The sequence below is a fragment of the Dipodomys merriami genome, unplaced genomic scaffold, assembly GCF_024711535.1.
Source record: "Dipodomys merriami isolate MVZ:Mamm:240054 unplaced genomic scaffold, mDipMer1.0.p SCAF_6, whole genome shotgun sequence".
Lineage (NCBI taxonomy): Eukaryota > Metazoa > Chordata > Mammalia > Rodentia > Heteromyidae > Dipodomys > Dipodomys merriami.
The window spans coordinates 10,831,929-10,853,389 of record NW_027206179.1 but is presented as its reverse complement, the minus strand read 5'-3'; the positions used below and the strand labels follow the sequence as shown (position 1 = coordinate 10,853,389).

The 21,461-nt window shown below is 51.7% G+C and overlaps 1 protein-coding gene across 2 annotated transcripts in view; it reads right to left on the bottom strand.

Moving 5' to 3' along the window:
• The window catches only part of LOC138813930 (guanine nucleotide-binding protein G(I)/G(S)/G(O) subunit gamma-7), a 101,336-nt gene extending 84,299 nt beyond the window's left edge, over window positions 1–17,037 (bottom strand). For both annotated transcript variants that reach the window (XM_070002526.1, XM_070002527.1), the window contains exon 1: window positions 16,953–17,037. The gene's annotated coding sequence lies outside the window, so the exon portion shown is untranslated. The remainder of the gene's footprint in view (window positions 1–16,952) is intronic.
• Between the last annotated feature and the right edge of the window lie 4,424 nt (window positions 17,038–21,461).

Here is a 21,461-nt window from a genome sequence, read left to right as displayed (position 1 = left end):
CTTAACCCCAGCCCCTTCTTCTAACCTCCACTTCTCTCTGCTTCTTGGCAGGCAAGAGCTGAGCACCTTCACTCCACCAGCCCCTCCTGCCACAATGCTTGGTCTTACACTGACAATCTAAAAGTAACCAAGCTGGGATTACAGGCATGTGTCACCAACCACACCCAGTTAGTTCTCACAATGATGCAATAGTGACTAGCACAGACCCAGGGAATAAACATCCCCCCAAATATCCAGACTGCAACCCCAACAGGAGGTCCAACTATAGCTACAGGGAGACCCCCCACACACACACTAATAGGCCCCTAGAGACCCCAGGACAGCCATTCCTGTGTCACTTCCCCTAGAAAGAATGGAGTATAGCCAGGCACCTGGGGCTCACGCCTGTCATCCTAGCTACTCAGGAGGCTGTGATCTGAGGATCACAGTTCAAAGCCAGCCCAGGCAAGAAAGGCTGTGAGACTCTTATCTACAATAAACCACTCAGAAAACCGGAAGTGGCACTTTGGCTCAAGTGGTAGAGCACTAGTCTTGAGCTGAAGAACTCGGGGACAGCGCCCAGGCCCAGAGTTCAAGCATCATAACTGACAAAAAAAAAAAAGGAGTGTGTGAAGCCAGCTGTTGGTGGCTCACGCCTGTAATCCTAGCTACTCAGGAGGCTGGATCTGAGGATGTGGTTCAAAGCTAGCTGAGGCAGGAAAGTCCATGAGACTCTTATCTCCAGTCAGAAAACTACTCAAAACAAAACAAAACAAAACAAGGGAGCTGGGAATGTGGCTTAGTGGTAGAATCCTTGCCTAGCATGCATGAAGCCCTGGGTTCCATTCCTCAGTACCACATAAACAGAAAAAGCTGGAAGTGGCACTGTGGCTCAAGTGGTAGAGTGCTAGCCTTGAGCAAAAGCAGCTTAGGGACAGTGCCCAGGCTCTGAGTTCAAGCCCTAGAACTAACACCAAAGAGGAAGCAGGAGGAGGAAGAAGAAAAGGAGGAGAGGGAGGGGGAGGGGAGGGGGAGGAGGAGGAGGAGGAGGAGAATGAAGTCTGGTTTTCATGTGGGCAGTGGGAGGGAGACCCAGCAAGACACAAACTCAGATCTCTGCCTGATTTCAGCTTGGGGAGCCTCCTTCCTGGCCTGACTCACACCCAGGTTTGAAGGGACTTGAGTAACGATCTATCACAGGACACAAATCTGTGTCACTACCGCAGAGGAAAAGCGGCCACTTAATTACACTGCCGAGTGCTCTGCAGAGAAACCTTCCCAGAGAACAGAGCGGAGGGCGAAGGCCCTGGGGAGAGGAGCAAGCACTCCCCAGCGGGTGGACGGCGCTGGGGCTCTGATCCCAGCTACAGTCTATCAACATGGCAGCACAGAGCCCTACAAAGCTCCACACTGATTTTTTTTTTAAAGCAGTACTGGAGGGCTGGGAAGGTGGCTCAGTGGTAGAGCGCTTGCCTGGTATGCATGAGGCCCTGGGTTCAATTCCTCAGCACCACATAAGCAAAAAGAAAAAAAGCCGGAAGTGGCGCTGTGGCTCAAGTGCTAGCGCACTAGCCTTGAGCTGAAGAGCTGAGAGACAGGGCCCAGGCCCAGAGTTCAGGCCCCATGACTGGACCCCCCCGCCCCCCCCCAAAAAAAAGCAGTACTGGAATTTGAACCCAGGGCCTCAGAGTTGCTAGGTAGATGATCTGCTCTGCCTCTGAAGCCACAGCCTTCTCCTGCTTCTGCTTTATTATTCAGGGAGGGGCTTACGATTTTGCCCAAGCTGAAACCAAGAGGTGGGTGGCTCATGTTTATAATCCTAGCTCTTCGGGAAGCTGAAATCTGAGGATCACGGTTTGAAGCCAGCCTGGGCAGAAAAAGCCCCGTGAGACTCTTATCTCCAGGGAACCACCAAAAAGCTAGAAGTGGAGCTGTCTGGCTCAAGTGGTAGAGAGCTAGCCTCAAATGAAAAGTAAAGCCAAGGGACAGCACCTGAGCCTTGAGTTCAAGCCTCAGGACTAGCAAAAACAAAAACCCACCATTGTAGCGTGTGGAGGGCAGCGTGTAAGTCTGTGGCAGGGCTCCACGGAGGCCGCGTGTCCTGCAGCCTCAGCTCGCGGCCCCTTCCTCTCTCTTCGCAGCAGCCCATGCTCTCAGTCCTTTGGCCTCTGGCCTCCTGCCTCCTCTCACAAAGACCTTGTGGTGGCGTTGGGGGTCCCCAAGATGACCACATCCAGAATGCTGAGCTTGATTCCAGCTGCTGGGTCCCCTCTGCCACGGATGTGGAGGGCGAATAGCCACAGGCCCCTAGGGTGCAGCAGGACACATTTCTAGGCACCCTGGGGCCCACCACAGCCGCTTCCTGTTCTCATTGTCTCAGGCTTTTCTCTGAATGCAGACCCCCTACACACACACACACACACACACACACACACACACACACACACACACACACACACGATGCCCTGCCCGATGCCCTGCCCTATCCTCTGCAGCGGGCTCACCTACCCTCGAGGTAGGGGCACCCATGACATGACATGAAGAACAAAAGGAAGATAGGGCCCCACCCCTCCCCCACCCCTGGGGAGGTGGGTGTCTTCTGGAGTTGTCACCTGAGCACAAAGCTAAAGGGTGATGAGGAGAGGAGGTGGGTAGAGAGTGGGGGGGGAGTAGGGGGTGTGGCTCATCAAAGTCAATAGTAAGAAGAAAAACAGAAAGAACCCCAGAGGCAGGAGAAGAAGCTGACTGCCACAGGAACTCGGGCTGGACGGGCTCAGCTTGATAAAGAAGCTACAAATGGACAAAAATCCCAGCGGGCATAAAGGCGCACGCCGAGCATGCTCAGTGGGTTATGCAAAGTGCACAGCGGCCCTGCTGTGACCCTCGTGGGGTGGATCTGAGAGATGGAAACGCACGGGACACAGAAGCCTGGGTACCGATGTCCACGGCAGCCCCCGTGTCCCAGGATGGCTGGGTGGATTTGCACAATGGGGGTCTCTTCACACAATGGAATATTTATTAGACCAGAAAATCTGAATGTAGATGAACACCAAGGACATTGTGCAGATAAAAGCAGCTGACATAAAAGGCCACACAGCAGGATGTGACCCCCCCCAAGGATGAGAAATGTCCAGAAAAAAGTGGACCTGTACAGAGAGATGGTGGTGTTGGCTGCACAGCGGGTAGAAGGCTGGATGCCGCTGGGCTGGGCACTGGCAATTAGTTACATGGCTTCTGTTCCATGTAATCTGCCACAATCAAACACAAACAAGCCAGGGCCAGTGCCTCACACCTGTAGTCTCAGCCATACAGTAGTCTGAGATCTGGAGGATCAAGGTTCCAAAGCCAGCTCAGGAAGGAAAGGCCTCAAGATTCATCTCTAATTAACCAGCGAAGCCAGATTAGAGGTATGGCACAAGTGGTAGTTTGCCCAGAGGGAGGTAGGGCCTTAGTGGAGGTGCTTAGATCATTGAGGACTGACCCCAGTGGGACCACCCTGTGGGGCCCAGTGTCTCTCTGTCACACTCTCTGCTCATGCCCAGACCCTGAATTCAAGCCCCAGCACACACACCCCCCCCCAGAAACCTACAACCCTACCAGCCCAGAGCAGAGAACAGTCCACAAAGACCTCAGCCAGGGCTCAAGACAGTCAAGGTCACAAGACATCAAAAGTTGAAGAATGTGGCCTAGCCTGAAGAAGCCCAAGGAGAGATGGCCACTAAATGTCACGTGGGATTCTGGGCAGAAAAAGGGTTTTTAGGGGGAAATGATTGAGATCTGAATAGGATGTGGAAATATACCAAGTTAGCCAGGCACTAGTGTCTCACAGTTGTAATCCTAGCTACTCAGGAGGCTGAGATCTGAGGATTGTGGCTCAAAGCCAGCCCAGACAGGAAAGACTCTTAACTCCAATTAACCACCAGAAAACAGAAAGTGGAGCTGAGACTCAAAGTGGTAGACAAGTAGCTTTGAGAAAAGACAGGCCCTGAGTTCAAGTCCCATGATGTACATACATACATACACACATACATATATACATAAAGTACCCGGTTAAGGGCAGATGTAGTAGCTCATGCTTGTAATACCATCCACGAGGGAGACTGAGATCGGGAGGATTGAGACTCAAGGCTAGCTTGGGGATTAAAAATTCACAAGACCCCATCTCAACTAATGAAAGTTGGCATAGGGGTATACTCCTGTCATCCAAGTTCTGAAGGAGAAGCAACGTCCCAGGCTGCCACTGGGGAAAACCACTAGACTCCATCAGAAAATTAAGGGAAGAAAAAAAAAAAGAATGGGGACGCGGCTCAAGAGGTTGGGGGTTTGGCTAAAGTGATAGGGACACGGTTCAGGTGGTAGAATATCAAACTCTCGGCCTGAATTCAAATCCCAGAGAAGGGGGGTGTGGAGAAAGGAGGAAAGGGGAGAGGGAAGGTAGGGGTGAGAGAGAGAGAGAGAGAGACAGAGAGACGGAGACAGAGAGACAGACAGACAGACAGACAGAGAGAATATGGAAACAGACGGAAGGAGAAAAACAAAGCTAATTTCTTGCCAGGACAAAGGCACACAGGGCTTTATGGGCAGGATCTGAGAGTGCAGGAAAGCAATCTGCGAGGCATGTGGGAGCTCTCTGGTGGCTCTGGAAATGTAAAACCACTCCAAACTAAAAAGATGGGTTTGTTTTTTGTTTTTTTTTCAGAAAGCGTTGTGCACCAGGACTCAGACTGCTGTTTCCTTGAGAGGCAGCCAGTGTCCGGCAGCCCTGTGGGACACTGCGCCTCGTGCCAGGCACTGGGCAACTTTGATCCAGGAAGTGATGGATGCCACTTGTGGTTTTCCATCATCCTGCGACCTGTGTCACAGCCAGGATGATGGGGAGGGATGGGGGACGGTGCCACAGAGGCAGAGCCAGGGCTGGAAGGACCAGTGTTGACAATCCACGGCTCCTGCTCCTGCACATCTGCATCCCAAATCTACACACACCATCTGTGGAGTAGAAGCACATGTGCTTGGGTTTTCTTTACTCTGAATGAGAGCATCTGAGAGAGAGGGAGAGGGCAAGGGAGCCCGCATGCGCGCACGTGAGAGACAGACAGACAGACAGAGACAGAAACAGTAAGATGGAGAGAGACAGAGAAAACAGACAGAGAAAAACAAAAAGACAGAGACAAAGATGAAAACAGGAAGAAAAAGAGAGAGAAGCCAGATTATTATTTGTCCAGTAATAAGACCTGAACTCAAGCTGGGCACTGGTGGCTCACGCCTGCCATCCTAGCTACTCAGGAGGCTGAGCTCTGAGGATCACGGTTCAAAGACAGCCCGGACAGGAAAGTCCATGAGACTCTTATCTCCAATAAACCACTAGAAAACCGGAAGTGGCGCTGTGGATAAAGTGGTAGAGTGCTCGCCTTGAGCTGAAGAGCACATGGACAGCACCCAAGCCCAGAGTTCAAGCCCCATGACCAACCAAAAAAAAAAAAAAAAAAAAGACTTGAACTCAGGGCCTAGGCGCTGACCCTAACCATTTTCACTCAAGGTTAGTGCTCTACCACTTGAGCATAGCTCCATTTCCCTCTTTTGGGGAGTTAATGGGAGATAGTCTCACAGACACTCCTGTCTAGGCTGGCTTTGAACCCTGATCCTCACATCTCAGCCCCCTGAGTAACTAAGATTACAGATGTGAGCCACCAGGTGCCCAGCTCAGATTATTTTCTAAAACAAATAAATAAATAGCCAATCAGGGCTGTAGGTTCAGAAGTGATGACCTAACATAACAAGACCTGGATTCCATCCCCAGTACCACAACAAGAAAAAAATCATTAAATATGTACAACTATTATGATCCAATTTTTTTAAAAAAGCAAACAACTGATCACAAAACTCCAAGGGCTTCATTTCTTCCCATCTCCCCTGCAACTTGATCTTTGAAAATTCAAGTGAAAAACAATGATGTATTTTTACAAGTAGCAATTTGCAAAAATAATCCTAATAATAATTAAATTAAAAATTCAGAAAAAGCACTCCTCTGATGAAAGGCCTAATGGTGTCTCAAGTTCCCAGCTCACCAACGACAAACAGAAAACATTTGTGCCTGCTGACAGCCATCAGGCTCTTAGAATTTTACTCAGACACTGTGCCTGGCAAGTGGGGACCCTTCAAATACCATCTGAATAAACCCATGCCCAGCCGAGCACTGGTGGCTCACTCCTGTAATCCTAGCTATTCAGGAGGCTGAGATCTGAGGATTGCAGTTCAAAGCCAGTCAGGGCAGGAAAGTCAGGGAGACTCTTATTTCCAATAAACCACCAGGAAAGCGGAAGTGGTGCTCACCTTGAGCTGAAGAGCTGAGGGACAGTGCTCAGGCCCAGAGTTCAAGCCCCAGGACCAACCAAAAATAAGAATAAAAAAGAATTAGAGATGCTTACATGAAACAAGAAAAGCTAAAGGATCAAATTCTAAAATCAAGTCCAGCCTTCCTACTAATAAGTCAGTAAATCCCCAGGTCCCCATCTGGTCATTGGTAAAACAAAGATTGGACAAGAGAGACCCATAGACTTTCCCTGCAAGGCACCCTATCTTCCAGGTCTGCAGCTTCGTGGGACATACTAGGTCTGTGCGGCACCCAGCGGACCATCCTTGTCTGCACAAGATGGGCTGAGTGTCACCCAAATGCAGCCTCTAAGGCCCAGAGAGGAAGGAGGATCGAGGAGGATGGATAAGCAGCTTACTCGCAATTTGTCCTATATCAAATGTTCAAATGGTAAGGTTATATCTCCAGAGCGAAGAGCAATGTACCACTAGAATGAGTTTCCACCCACTTGTTATTCTCTCTGGAATCAGGCTGGGAGAATATTTAAAATTAGGTAGGAACCCAGGGTGGTAATCCCAGCACTCAGAAAGTGAAGACAGGATTGTTAAATTTCAGGCCTAAACAACATAGTGAAACCTTTCCTCAAAAACAAAAAAAAGGGCCAGGCACCAGTGTAATCCTAGCTACTCAGGAGGCTGAGATCTAAGGATCACGGTTCAAAGCCAGCCAAGGCAGGAAAGTCCGTGAGACTCTTATCTCCAATAAACCACTAGAAAACCAGAAGTGGTGCTGTGGCTCAAGCGGTAGAACGCTCACCTTGAGCTGAAGAGCTCAAAGACAGCACCCAGGCCCAGAGTTCAAGCCCACGACCAACCAAAAAAAAAAAAAAAAAAAAGGCACCTAATATATGAAATCATAACCCCTTTGTACAAATCCTTAAAAGTAACAATAACAAAGATAAAATAAATAATATATGCACGCATATATATGTATATATATATATGGGCTGGGAATGTGACTTCGTAGTAGAGTGCTTGCCTAGCATGCATGAAGACCTGGGTTCAGTTCCTCCGTACCACATAAACAGAAAAAGCTGGAAATGGCGCTAGAGTGGTGGTAGAGTGCTAGCCTTGAGTAAAAGAAGCTCAGGGACAGTCTCTAGACCCTGAGTTCAAGCCCCAGGACCAGCCCCCCCCCAAAAAAAAAAAGTTTTTTAAAGGCTGGCAATGTGGCTCATGCCTATAATTCCAGTTATAAGGAGGCAGAGATTGGGAAGGTTGTGATTTGAGGCCATCCTAGGCAAAAAGTTTGTGAGATCTCCTATGCCCCATTTCAGCTAATAGCTGGGCACAGTGGTGGAACACACCTACCCTTCAGTGCTGTGGGCAACAGAAATAGGAGGATCAGGGTTCCGGCTGATGTGGTAATAAATGCAAGACTCTATTTGAAAAACTAACTGAAGTCAAAAGGACTGAAGGCTTGGCTCTGGTTGTAGAGTATCTGTCCAGCAAATGCAAAGCCCTGAGTTCAAATCCCAGAATCACCATAAGACCGAATGAGCAAGCAGACAAAACCCAAAGGAAATGAGAAAGAATAGGTATAATGTTTTCACTGTGCTCCCTTGAGTAGTGCTGTTTCTTAGGGTGAAGGGCTTGGAAGAATCTGTCACCAGGCCTGGGGTATAGCTCAGTGGCAGAGCCCTGAACTTACTGCATGCCTAGAGTCCCACTCTGAAATAGACCATGGTCAGCTCCCCCAAGGTCACACAAGGTCACTGTACTGAGCTTATGTCACAAAATACACTGGGGAGGGTAGATGGGTAGGTGGAACACAGGATCCTTTTTTTTATGTGTGTGTGCTGGTCCTAGGGCTTGAACTCATGGCTCAAGGCTAGCACTCTACCACTTGAGCCACAGCGTCATTTCCAGCTTTTGTAGTAGTTAATTGGAGATAAGCACCTCAGACTTTCCTGCCCAGGCTAGCTTTGAACCTCCATCCTCAGATCTCAGTCTTTTTATTTTTTTAAGATTTCTTTTTATTATCTGTTGTTGTTGTTGTTGTTGATTGAACCCAGGGCCTCATGCATGCTAGGCAAGCACTCTACCACTAAGCCACCTTCCCAGCCCTAGATCTCAGTCTTCTTCAGCTAGGATTACAGATGCGAGGCTCAGCCTCAGTTCCTCTTCCTCCCTTTTGACTTTTGTGAATTATGCTGCTGTTTAAGGGGTTTTGTTCTGGGGGGTGGGGCGATCACTGAGCAGCATCTGAGGTAATCTTTGCGGGGTGATTTTGCCTCTGCTAGCACCCCATGTTACAAAGGGGCTCTGAGCTTCCACACGGGCTCTGCCACTCCAACCCAGTGATCCCCTGCACATGACCAGAATTCCTTGGGTCAGCCCAGGAGGACCGCAGCTTCTGCACCTTCACCATCCATCACCACTGCAGGAGTCCTGCCAAACACCGCCCCAGCCCTGCTGCTACCAGAGTTCCCAGGGTGTCCTTGGCTGGAACCCCCTTCGCCAGCTCCCCCGGCTGCGCCCCGGCACTTGCCCTGGCTTCCTGGACACCTCTGTTGCTGTCTCCTTTGTGTGAAATGTTCCTTCCTTCCTTCCTCTCTTCAACAAAGGCCTGTTGTGTGCCTATTTTAAGCCTCAGAACTTGTGCCAGGGCCTGGGAGCGCCACGTGAATGGGGTGCTTGTGAGATGCCTTGGGGGAGTAGGGCTGGAAGCCAGGGGCCATTCCAGTGGTCAAAGGTTTGCTGGGCCCGGCTGCTCATCTGGCTCTTGGATCTGGGGCCTCAGGCAGGCCTGGGCATCTCATCAAGTGCCAGGCATAGTGGTGCACACCTGTAATCCCAGCGCTTGGGAAGCTGAGGCAGGAGGATGGAGAGCCTGGATTACACAGGGAGACCCTATCTCCAAAAGAGAACGAGAGGGGAGAGTGGGGGGAAGCATCAGGCCAAACCATTTGTAATAAAAGAGCTTATGATTCTGTGATTGCTTTAAAATAGTCGGATACATTTGGGTTTTTAAAAATAGACTGTTTTTTTAGAGGAGTTTTAGGTTCCCAGTAAAATTAAGCAGAAGTCTTCCCACACACTCCCTGCCCCTCCTCACTGCCAGGTTCTGCCACTACAAGTCCCTGTCAGAGGGGACCATTGTTACATCATTGTCACCTGGGTGGGGGCCAGAGGTGACACTAAGGCTCATTCTATAGGTTTGGACAAATATACAACAACATGAATCCACCATTATAGGGCTGAACAAAACCACTGCACAGCCCTAAAAGTCCTGTGACCCAAGCCAGGCAATCGTAGCTTGTTCCTGTAATCCCAGCTACTCAGGAGGCTGAGGATCACAGTTCAAAATCAGCCTGGATAGGAAAGTGTATGAGACATAATCTTATCTCCAATTAACTACCAAAAAGCCAGAAGCGGAGCTGTTGCTCATGTGGTGAATCACTAGCCTTGAGCAAAAAAGCTGGGGACAGCACCCAGGCCCTGAGTTCAAGCACTAGGCCTGGTACCAAAAAAAGAAGAAGAAAAAAGAAAGGAACAATCTGGGCTGATCCATAGATGATGGATATGTGGATAGGCGGATGGAAGGATAGATAGGTAGAAAGTTATAATGGATGGTGGATGGAAGGATGTGTGGATGGATAGATGAATGGCTGGATAGGTAGATGGATGTGTGTGGATGGATGGAAGGATATGTGGATTGATGGATGGATAGACAGATGATGGATGAATGGATAGATGGATCAATGTGTAGATGGAGAGATGGATGATGGATGGATGGATGGATGGATAGATGATGGATGGGTGATGGATAGATGGATGGATGAATGGATATGTAGATGGATAGATGATGGATGGTTGTGTGGATAGATGGATAGATGATGGATGGAATGGATGAATGTGTGGATGGTTGGATGGATGATGGCTGATGGGTGATGAGTAGATGAATGAATGTGTGGATGGATTGATGGGTGATGGGTAGATGGATGAAATGTGTGGATGGATGGATGGTGGATGATATGCAAATGGATGGATAGGTGGATGAATGGATGGACACCACAGCATGGTCCATCCACATGCTAGAATACTAGTCACCTATGAACAGGATGAGCTCTGACCCATGCCACAGTGTGGAGGGACCCGAAGGCACCATGCTCAGTAAGAAAAGTAGACACTAAAGGCCCCCACAATGTATGGCCCGAGAACAGGAAGATGCAGAGGCAGGAAGTGGACTTGTGGGGGCCAGGGCCTGGGGAGGAGATGGGGTGAAGGCTCAGGGGAAAGGGATCTAACAGGGTAATATCAAGTTGTAAAAATCAGTTTATAAGCCAGGTCCAGTGGCTCACACCTATAATCCCAGCTATTCAAGGGGGCAGAGATAAGGAAGACAGTGATTTGAGCTAGCGTGAATAAAAAGGTCCCAAGACCCCATACAACCGGTGAGCTGGACATATTAGTGCATGCCTGACATCCCAGGTACTCCAGACACCATACGTGGGAGAACTGAGGCCTGAAGTCAACCCCAGCAACAATGCAAGACCCTACCTCAAAGACAACTAAAGCAAAACAGGGCTGGAGATGTGGCTCAAGTAGTAGAACACCTCTCTTGAAAGTGAGAGGCCCTGAATTCTAACCCCACTACTGCCTCCCCCGCAAAATCCATTTATGGAAACGGCTGCATAAGCTTATCAAAACCCCCTAAATTATATGCATAAAACAGCTGAATTTTAAGATATGCAAATTATGCCTCCATCCATTTAAAATTCAAAAGCTGTGTAAGACTTCTCCCTTTGCAGAAATCTCGAGAAGAACCTACAATGGCATCCAGAAGCTCTGAGGAGCTCTCACCTACCAGTGGTGTGATGAGACATGAGGGGTCCCCCAGAAACCCAGGGAGAATGGGGCCCATCCCCACAGGAAAAGGGGAGCAAACACGCGGAGGCTGGTGTGTGCCCACAGACAGCTGACCCCAAACCTTAGAACTTCCCATTTAGACATCACACTTGCTTTTTTCCCCCAGCTCTTAGGGGACAGGGGCAGTGGATGGACACTGGGGTTTGAACTCAGGGACTTAAGAAGAATTGCCTGTGACAAACCTCCCCTTGAAGGAAAAGCCAGCTCAGGCATTCACTCACGCTGGGCTGCCTCCAGGACACAAGGCAGAAACTCTGTTTCCATCAACCCTGACCGGTGCCATGATGGCCACAGCAATGGTCTTCTCTAGAAAATTCCAAACTCAGAGACCAAGCACAGCCCTTTTGAAAGAAATTACAAACCCACCCAAGGTACTGGCGGCTCACCCCTGTCATCCTAGTTACTGAGAGGGCTGAGATCTGAGGGTCCAAGTGAGAAGCTAGCCCAGGCAGGAAAGTCCAGACTGGAGAGGTGGCTCAAGTGGTAGAGCTCCAGTCAAGCAAGCAACCTGAGCACACTCGAGGCCCTGAGTTCAAGCCCCAGGGCTAGCACAAAAAGACAAAACAAAATGAATTACAAGCCAGGTGCAGTAGGATCCATCTGTAATCCCAGCACTTGGGAGACTGAGGTAGGAGGATTCAAGGGCAGCTTGGCTACATTAGAAACAAAACAAAATAAAATAAATATAGTATTTACAACGGTTGGGACGTCGAAGAATGAAGTTTAACTACCATGCACACAGCTTGGGGTTCTATTTCTAACACAAAAGGAATAAAGGAAGGGAGGGAGAGTTATAAAGGTTTTTTGAGGCAGGGCGCCTGGTGTCTCATGCCTGTAATCCTAGCTACTCAGAAGGCTGAGATCAGAGGATCACAGTTCAAAGCAGGAAAGTCTGTGAGACTCTTATCTCCAATAAACCACTAGAAAACCTAAAGTGGTGCTATGGCTCAAGCACTGGCCTTGAGCTGAAGAGTGCAGGGACAGCGCCCAAGCCCAGAGTTCAAGCCCCACAACCAACAAAAAAGAAGAAGTTAAAAATTTAAATTTAATAAACACTTTTGCTTGTTAAGTGTGTGTGTGTGTGTGTGTGTGTGTGTGTGTGTGTGTGTGTGCGCGTGCGCGCGTGCCAGCAATGGGTCCTAAGCTCAGGGCCTAGACACGATCCCTTAGTTTTTTTGCCCAGGGCTGGTACTCTACCACTTGAGCCACAGCTCCACTTCCAGCTTTTTGCTGGTTTTTTGGAGATGAGTCTCACAGAGCTTCCTGCCTGGGATGGCTTCCACCTGTGATCCTCAGCTCTTGGCCAGCTGAGTAGCTAGGATGATAGGCATGAGCCACCAGCTCCCCTGAAATCAACACCTTTTGGGGGTTCTATTTTTGCTGTATTGGGATGAAAACCCAGGTCCTAAGGAAGTGCTGGCCACTGAGTCACAACTCAGGCCAGTAAATACCATTTAAAAGACCATCTGCTTCCAGCTGCAAATGAGAAAATCTGCTACAACACCTTGAATAGAAACTCAACTTTTTAAAATGTTACTATGCAGTGTACAAAAAAAAGAAAATCCATTCAGTAAGCACCAAGCCAGTGAGGTATATGAGTGAAGATAATTCCTGTGTACTTTTCATTCAAACAACAGGGTCCCACGCTTGACGAAGCATGAAACTCGGACAGAAAATAAGAGCATTACTCAACAGATATCCCCCTGAATGCTGTTCCCTACAAGACCAAGAATCACCCCAGGACCTCAAATGTCCTCCCACCACCCACCCCCAAGCTCCACTGAAAACCAAAGACAGAAATTGTCCCCATGGCCATTTTTCCATGCCTGCTGCTGGTCAGTCAAGTCACAAAGGAAAAACAAATCACTCTGTGGAGAATTCTCTAGAAGCAGTGTGATTCCTTTCTCCTCTCCAGGTGAGATTTTTTTTTTTTCTTTTTGTACTGGTCCTGGGGTTTGAACTCAGGGCCTGGGTGCTTTTTGGGCTCAAGGCTAGTTCTCTACCATTTGAGCCACACCTCCATTTCCAGCTTTTTGGTGGTTCATTGGACATTAAGAGTCTTATGGACTTTCCTGCCTAAGCTGCTCTGAACTACAATCCTCAAGTATCAGCTTCCTGAGTAGCTGGGATTACAGGTGGGTCCAACTAGCACACAGGTGTGAGCTTGCAATGATTTCTTACAGGGTTGGCTCTAAATCGGAATAATCAAGCACCCTTCTCTCAAATAGACATGTTGTTTCTTCACCATTGGATGTGGGATCCAGACATATTCTTCCTATTTAGTGTTCCCTTCACTTTCACTCATATATTTATTTTCTATGTGCAGTGCCTGGTGAGTGCTAGGCAAATGCTCTTTTATTTCTTCTTCTTCTTCTTCTTCTTTTTTTTTTTTTGTCAGTTCTGGGGCTTAAACTCTGGACCTGGGCTCTGTCCCTGAGCCTGTCTGTGCTTAGAGGTAGCGCTCTATCACTTGAGCCACAGCACCACTTCCAGCCTTTTCTATTTATGTGGCACTGAGGAATCAAACCCAAGGCTTCATCCATCTCAAGCACTCTTCCACTAAGCCACATTCCCAGCCCTAATTTATTTTTGTTGGCCGTGGGGCTTGAACTCAGGGCCTGGGCACTGTCCCTGAGCTTTTCTGCTCAAGGCTAGCCTTTTATCACCTTGAGTCACAACTAACTCCACTTCTGGTTTTCTGGTGGTTAACTAGAGATAAGACTTGCACAGATTTTCCTGCCCGGGCTGGCTTTGAACCTTGATCCTCAGATCTCAGCCTCTTGGGTAGCCAAGATTGTTAGTGTGAGTCACCAGCACCTGGCCTCTCTTTTTTTAACAATATGAAAATGTTTGCTTGCTTGCCTGTCTGCCTTCATTCCTTCTCCCTCTCTCCTTTCCTTTTGTCCCTTATTTGCAAATTCATTTTTGAAACTCCTGGGGTTCTTCTTCCATGTACCAATATGGTAGTGCAGGCCTTGAGCTGCAATTCTTTTCTCTCTTCTATGACAACCCTGTCATCCCCCCCATCTCCTCCCAGCCCCCCAAGAAAATCCTTAATTTAGAACACTGTGTTCAAAGCTTCAAACATGCTGTCAGCCTAGGGGAGTTGGCCCTGGCACATGGGGGGGGCGCATGGGGAGGGGGCGCATGCGCAGGGGTGTCCCCACCAGGTATACCATTGTCTTTCTCACGCCCTCTAGATGGGGGAGGAGGGAGGAGCACAGAAGTGAGACCAGCTAAAGGCAAACTCTGAACACAGGTCCATCCATCTCCCAGCGCTGGGACACAGTCTTGCAGGTCCCTGGCTACACCAGGACACACGCACGGACGCATGGACACACGCATGCGCATGGCACAAGACCAGTTTGTGAACTTGGCCTTGGCGGTTTGACACCTAGCAACACCATCACAGCCTCTCAGCAAGTCACCAGCCAATCTCCAGCTGTCCCCCTTCACCCCAGGGGAAGAAATGCCACCCACATCCTTTGGCATCATCCCCCCCCAAACTCCCAAGGTCATCCCTAAAAGATTCAAGCCCTGCCATGAGCCTCTCTGCACCCCAGCGTGGCTCCATGGGCCCCTCCATCCTAGAAAGAGACCTTGGGGTGTTGATGCGCCCTTCTTCCAGGGAGCTTCACCCCATCTCAGTCTGAACCCCAGGTGATTAGTGCTCCCTCCTCTCCAGGGCCTGGAGAGATTAGTCTCCAAATCTTTAGGGGAAAACCCATCCCAGCCCCTCCCAATTCTCCTAAGTGGCCACCTCCATCCAGTAGGGCACCTGGCCTAGGCCATCTCAGCCTCTGCCCCCACCCACCTCCTCCCAGGGACCCCAGCCCTCCCTCCTGATGAGGCCCCCCCCCACTCCTCCAGATCAAGCCTGGCCCTCACCCCCAGGTAGAACCTCTCTGTTCCTCAAGCTCTGTCCTAACTTCGCTGGACCTTTCCAGCAAACCCTATCCAGGAGCCCTCCCATTCCTCTCTAACTGGGACTCAAGTATATTCCTCACCCCCTGCCTGGCTCCCCCCAACTTCTAACGGCTTCTGCTGCGCAAACCCCACTTCAGACTCCAGCCCCAATTCTCCCCAGCCAATCTGCACCCCAACTCCTGCCTCCCCTTGTTCACCTGAACCTCAACTCCAGCTCCTCCTCTGGACCCCAATTCCAGACCCTTGGCTAACCCGGACCCCAACTCCAGCCTCAGCCCGCCTCACAAACCCGGACGCCAACTCTAGCCTCAGCCCCCGACTCCAGGCCCCCTCACTAACCAGAACCCCGACTCCAGCCCCCGGCCCCCGACTCCGGCCCCCCTCACTAAACCCAGACCCCAACTCCAGCCCCTGGGACCCCGACTCCGGCCCCCCTCACTAACCCGAACCCCGACTCCGGCCCCCCTCACTAACCCGGACCCCGACTCCGGCCCCCCGAACCCCGACTCCAGCCCCCCTCACTAACCCAGACCCCAACTCCAGCCCCCCTCACTAACCCAGACCCCAACTCCAGCCCCTGGGACCCCGACTCCGGCCCCCCTCACTAACCCGGACCCCGACTCCAGCCCCCCTCACTAACCCGGACCCCGACTCCGGCCCCCCCCGAACCCCAACTCCAGCCCCCCTCACTAACCCGGCCCCCGACTCCGGCCCCCCGAACCCCGACTCCGGCCCCCCTCACTAACCCAGACCCCAACTCCAGCCCCTGGGACCCCGACTCCGGCCCCCCTCACTAACCCGGACCCCGACTCCGGCCCCCCTCACTAACCCGAACCCCGACTCCAGCCCCCCTCACTAACCCGGATCCCGACTCCAGCCCCCCTCACTAACCCGGACCCCGACTCCGGCCCCCCGAACCCCGACTCCGGCCCCCCTCACTAACCCGGACCCCGACTCCAGCCCCCCTCACTAACCCGGACCCCGGCTCCAGCCCCCCGAACCCCAACTTCAGCCCCTCACTAACCCGAACCCCGACTCCAGCCCCCCGAACCCCAACTTCAGCCCCTCACTAACCCGGACCCTGACTCCGGCCCCCCTCACTAACCCGGACCCCGACTCCAGCCCCCGGGACCCCGACTCCAGCCCCCCTCACTAACCCGGACCCCGACTCCGGCCCCCCGGACCCCAACTTCAGCCCCTCACTAACCCGGACCCCGACTCTGGCCCCCCGGACCCCGACTCCGACCCCCCTCACTAACCCGGACCCCGACTCCAGCCCCCCCGGACCCCGACTCCAGCCCCCCCGGACCCCGACTCCAGCCCCCCGGACCCCGACTCCAGCCCCCCGGACCCCGACTCCAGCCCCCCCGGACCCCGACTCCAGCCCCCCTCACTAACCCAGACCCCGACTCCAGCCCCCCTCACTAACCCGGACCCCGACTCCGGCCCCCCTCACTAACCCGGACCCCGACTCCAGCCCCCCTCACTAACCCGGACCCCGACTCCGGCCCCCCTCACTAACCCGGACCCCGACTCCGGCCCCCCTCACTAACCCGGGCCCCAACTCCAGCCCCCGGGACCCCGACCCCGGCCCCCCTCACTAACCCGGACCCCGACTCCGGCCCCCCGGACCCCGACTCCGGCCCCCCGGACCCCGACTGCAACTCGCTCTCCTCAGCCAGCTTCGACCCCACCAACCGCACTCCTTCCCGAGAGAACCCCGCGCCCCAACTCCAGCCCCAGCCTCCGTCCGCCGGCGCCGAGCCCCAGGCCGGCGGAGCCCCCGACGGCGCGGGCGACCTTACCTGCGCTCGGCCGCGGCCGCCTCAGTCCCGCCGCGCAGCCGAACCCGCCGCCCCGGCCCGCCGGCGCTCTCCCCTCCGCAGGGCGGAGCCTGCTGCCGGGGGCGGAACCCAAGGGTCCCGCAATAACCAATCACAAGCCACGACTGCAGAGGCCGGAGCCGGGGGCGGGGCGCGGAGCCGGCAGCGGGGTAGGCTGCGCGGAGGAGAGAGGGGCGGGGCTTCGGGCCCGGCCAGAGTCGAGGGGAGAGCTGTGAGTGACAGCGCAGCTGGCCACCCGCGAGCGGGAAAAGCGCGGGTGGGCGGGATATGCTAATATTGGCGTTCCGTGGTGGACTTCGCGGTGGGCCGGGTGAGGCTTTCCGGAGGTGATTGCGTGACGTCGAGGAGGCGCTAGTCAGCCTCGAGTTCGAATCCCGGGCGGGGACACAGCTTCCAATTCCTGACTCCTAGCTCTGAGCGTTTTCTTGAGTGGAGAGAATGTCAATAACAAATGATTTCATGAGTGCTGCTTAGGCTCCCCCTCGTGGAACCTCTGGGAATAAGGCCTGGATATGAAATTATTATAATTATATTAACTCACAGTTTAAAAAGTGGTAATGGGGTTTGAACTTGATCCTGGCCCTAGCTAGGCGAGCATTCCACCACTCCTCGGCTCTTGCTTGCTTTATTTTCCAAGTTGGGTGTCACCTTCTCATCCAGAGCCAGCCTGGACTGTCTTCCTCCCTGTACCTCCTAGCTTGAATGAAAGGCACACATCACCATGTCCACCTTATTGATTGAAATGGGATCTCACTATTTCCCTCCCCACCCCCCCACCCCTCCCACCCCCCCACCCCCCCACCCCCCCACCACCCCCCACCCCCCGTTGGCGCCAGCCTACATCCTCCAGATCTCCAACTCCTGAGCAGTCAGGATGACAGGCATGCGCTACCATGCCTGGCCCTGGCACCTGCATTTTTAACCAGTCCTGCTGTACTATGGGGCGACAGAGTGTCTCTGAAAGCAGTGTGCAGTCCTGAACGGAGTCTTAGCTAGGAAGGAGAAAGCAGCCATCATAGTCAAGTGACTAAACTTGCTCCCACACTGGTGTTCTGTGATCCCAAGCTAACAGGCTCCCCAAGGCACCTGTCACCCCGGAAGGAGCCTCTCTTTCCTTCTGCTAGCCCCCAGCTGTCTCTGACTCTGGGTATAGGGAAAATGAGGCCCCTGGGTGTGGGTGTTTCCCTCCCTGTCTGTCTGTCCCCCTGGATAGCCCCTGCCCCCAGCCCACATCCCTCATGAGAAGTCTAAACAAAGATGGCAGACTACCAGTGAAATGGGATCCAAAAGTCTACCATTTTTTCAATTCCTTGTTAATGAGCCAAGCATGGTGGTTATGCTGTCTTCCCAGTCCTCAAGTTCTAGGCCAGCCTGGCCTACCACACAGAGATGCTGGCTCAGAAAAAGAAGAAAAAAATGAATCTGAATGTTTCCCCCAAAGAAAGTTTGATTTCCAGGTGTTCTTGAAAAATCAGAATACCTAGAATTTTCCTGAAGTTACCGGATGTAGTGACTGAGAACACATCACTGAGGTGAGGCTGAAGCCAGCACAGGCTGGGGTGGAGGGGAAGAGGACATCTGATCCAGACCCTGAATTTAGGGTATTGGGGGGGGGGTAGGTACAAACACTGAGGCTTAAACTCAGAGGCTAGGTCCTGTCTCTGAGCTAGCTCAAGACTGGCGCTCAATCACTTGAGCCACAGCTCCACTTCTGGCTCTGTGTGTGTGTGTGTGTGTGTGTGTGTGTGTGTGTGCACGTGCATGTGTTGTGTTTAATTGAAGGTGTGTCTCATGGACTTTTCTGCCCAGGTTGGCTTCAAACCCCAATCCTCAGCCTCCTGAGTAGCTACAATTATAGGCATGAGCCGTCAACACCCAGCAGAATTTAAGGGTTTGGTTGTTTTGTCGGTCATGGAGCTTGAACTTTGGGCCTGAGAGCTATCCATCAGCTCTTCAGCTCAAGGCGAGTGCTCTACCACTTGAGCCACGGCTCCACTTCCAGTTGGTGGTTTATTGGTGATAAGAGTTTCACAGAGCTGGGTGCCGGGGGCTCACACCTGTCATCCTAGCTACTCAGGAGGCTGAGATCTGAGGATCGCGGTTCAAAGCAGCCTGGGCAGGAAAGTCCGTGAAACTCTTATCTCCAATAAACCACCAGAAAACTGGAAGTGATGCTGTAGCTCAAGTGGTAGAGCTCCAGCCTTGAGCTGAAGAGCGGAGGGACAGCCCTCAGGCCCAGAGTTCAAGCCCCACGACTGACCAAAAAAAAAAAAAAGTTTCACAGCCTTTCCTGCCTGGCTTTGAACCATGATCCTCAGATCTCAGCCTTCTGAGTAGCTAGGATGACAGGCATGAGCCAACGGCACCTGTCTATAAATTGTTAAATTGACCTATAGCCTAATTTGTCAGTTTTTAAAATTAAAAACTTAAATTCTAGCCGAGCATAAAATTAAAAGTCTACTCAATATTTTGAGTGTGTGTGTGTGTGTGTGTGTGTTCACTCAAGGCTGGTGCTCTACCACTTGAGCCACGACTCCACTACTGGATTTTTGCAGATTAACTGGAGATTAATTGGACAGACTTGCCTTGTCTAGATTGGCTTCTAACTTCAATCCTCAGAACTCAGCCTCCTAAAAAGCTAGGATTACAAGCATGAGCTACTGGCGCCTGGCGCCGGCTACTATTTTTAAATGATATTATTTTTAGCTTGAGATCAGGACACAGTCATGCAGAATTAATAGAGAGGAAGCTTGTGTTTGCTCTCTCAGTTCCGGGCTATGAGGACCTCTGTCCCATACAATGTCAGCCAGGACAAGCACCTGGCTATAACACGTTTCTACCACCAGGAGGATCCCTCCAGCTGCCTTTGTGGTCATGCCTGCTTCCCAGCAGACGTGGCCAATCAGGGTCTCCATATGTGTCATTCCTGAATGCTGTATAGGCAGTCAGGCCTAGTGGCACCTGCCTGTAATCCCAGCACTCCACAGGGGAGCGGTGATGGGAGTGGAGGGGATGGGGAGAGGACCCCATCCCCAAAGAAAAGATCAATGGTTATAAAGGATGTCAGCTTTGTCTATTGGCTTATATATTTCCAGCTCATATCATTACTTGGAGATGGTGCTGAAGTTGTGGCTTCTATCAACATTTTGCTTCTTTGTTTATGTCAGGATTGAACCCAGAGCCTTTTTGTATGCACTCTACCACTGAGCTATGTACCCAGACTTCTCCTTTTTTTTTTTTTTTGGTCAGTTGTGGGGTTTGAACTCTGGGCCTGGGCGCTGTCCCCGCGCTCTTCAGCTCAAGGCGAGCGCTCTACCACTTGAGCCACAGTGCCACTCCGGTTTTCTAGTGGTTTATTGGAGATAAGAGTCTCACAGAGGCTGGGAAGGTGGCTCATTGGTAGAGTGCTTGCCTTGCATGCCTGAGGCCCTGGGTTCGATTCCTCAGCACCACATAAGCAAAAAGAAAGAAAGCCGGAAGTGGCACTGTGGCTCAAGTGGTAGAGTGACAGCCTTGAGCTGAAGAGCTGAGGGACAGGACCAGGCCCAGAGTTCAGGCCCCACGACTGACCAAAAAAAAAAAAAAAGAGTCTCACGGACTTTCCTGCTTGGGCTGGCTTTGAACTGTGATCCTCACATCTCAGCCTCCTGAGTAGCTAGGATGACAGGCGTGAGCCACCGGCGCCCGGCTCAGACTTCTCCTTTTGATTGCCTCAATTCCATGATGTGAATAGACCAGTTTGTTTAAACATCCACCTATGTAATGAAGACCAACTTTGTTGTTTCCAGTTTGGGCTTTTACAATCAAATCTGTGTGAACCAAAGCCTTTGTTGCTCTGGCTTTGGACAGTGATCCTCCACCTCCCACATGACTGAGACCACCACACCGTGGTGTCACCATGCCCAGCCTGTTTATACTACAGATGTTTACTAACTTTTGCCTGGGATGGCTTTAACTACATTGTTATCTCCAGCTCCCAAATAGCCAGGATTACAGGTGTGTGTACTATCATGCCTGACTCACTTCATTTTTTTCTCCTAGTCCTAGGGCTTAAACTCTGGCCCGGATGCTGTCCCTGGGCTCCTTTTGCTCAAGGCTAGTGCTCTACCACATGAACCACAGCGCCACTGTGTTGGTTGGAGGTTAAGCGTCTCACGGCCTTTCCTGCCCAGGCTAACTTTGAACCACGATCCTCAGATCTCAGCCTCCTGAGTAGCTAGGATGACAGGTGGGAGCCACTGGTGGTCAGCATCCCTTGCCCCTTAAATTCAGTGGAGCACCTGCCTTCTACTCCACTCTCTTCCTCCCTCCTCCCCCCTCCTTTTCTTCCCCTCCCTCCCCCTGCTCCACATCCACTCCCCTCCCCCCTCACCTCCCGCCATCCTTTGCAGGACTAGCACCACCCTCTCCCCAAAGAAGGATTGGGACACTGCTGGGGAAGGCAGGATCCACATCTTTATTGCAGGAAGA